Genomic DNA, 1,426 nt, shown 5'->3' with positions numbered 1-1,426 from the left:
CGGGTCGTGGTGGGTTCGCGTTTGTGCTCGTCCCGCGGGGTCCCGGTAGCCGAACAGAGTCGTGGATTTCAGTAGTCACCGCACCCAAGTGCTGCCGTACACCTGCATTTTGCTTTGTGCGGTGCAGATTAACGCACAATTTCCAAAGAATTTACTCTCAGACTGTGAGAGATTATAAGGATATTTTCGTTTTGCAATACCAGTTCACAAGTTGCATGGGAGCAATTCAATGTAGCATGAATTTCTTATATTTAAATACAAATAGTCAATACATGGGCCAAGCCATCTTGGTGTTGCTCCGTCTATACTGAAAAGATGCAAACCGATGCCTGTGCTGCTGAGGCAGGTTTTGGAGCAGCGCAGCAGCCGGGAGTTGGATTCTGCTGTGGGAAGTGCAGGACGTGTTCTGAGAGTAGAAAACCAGGGAACGCTGCTTCAATCCAGCAGGGCAAGTAGGTGGTGCTCAGGCAGTTAGATCTGCATCCGAAGGGACAGATTACACTGTGATCCCAGAAAGGGGGAAACCTCTTCTATAGGAGCCTATAAAGGAAATTAAATTTAGGGAATAGAGTTGTCTCGGTTTCCAGTTGAATGAGATGAATCCCATTTTTGCTAACCACTGGTGGTTAGACAATAAGTGGAGCCTGTGACAGCAAACATGGTTAAGTTACCACAGACATTTTACTACTTAAGTACTGCAAAGACTGGGTCTGATCCAAGACATTCTCTTTCTAGAGTTAAAGGAATAATTCAGGGTTAGTGGGGAAAACAGGTAGATCAGCACAGAAGAAGGTCAATATGTTTCCCTGGTGCTTCATCACCTGCATTGCAAATATTCCCATGTGAAGCCTGGTAGCCCCAAAGAAGAGGCCCACTGTGGTAGAATGTCTCTGGAAATGGAAATTGCTTTAGATCTGGAATGAAAACATGAATTTGCTGGATTCATCTTTGGTAGCAAGGTTGAGTTATGACAATTTAATAGGGGGAGAGGAAAAGTAATTTCTTTGTACATGTACTATCACAGTTGAATCACTGAACCATACACTTTTGTACAAAATACCTTCATTAACTATTTGAGACTGAAGCAAAATTAAAACAGAAATGAGGTGAATAAGTTAAATAAACAGTTAAGGAGCAGAGTCTATGGACAGCACATGTACCTAAGTGTGAGTGAGAAATGGAGTTTCTGCAGGATGAGCCAATTTCCAGCTTGTCTGGAATAAGTGTATTTCTTCCTAACCAGGAATGTCTGTTCCCCCCCAGCCTGGGTCTCCCTGTGGTGACAGCTGAGCACGGACAGAAGTGGAGAGCACAAAGCTTGTGCCAGGGACAGGCAGGGAGCACACCCTTGGCTCTGTGCTCAGCTGCACAGTGCAGCCCTGTGACTGCACCTGATTTAATCATCAGTTGAATTATTTTAATCTCT

The sequence above is a fragment of the Neopelma chrysocephalum genome, unplaced genomic scaffold, assembly GCF_003984885.1.
Source record: "Neopelma chrysocephalum unplaced genomic scaffold, ASM398488v2 Primary Assembly neopelma1_303, whole genome shotgun sequence".
Classification (NCBI taxonomy): Eukaryota; Metazoa; Chordata; class Aves; order Passeriformes; family Pipridae; genus Neopelma; species Neopelma chrysocephalum.
Note: the sequence above shows the minus strand (reverse complement) of the source record.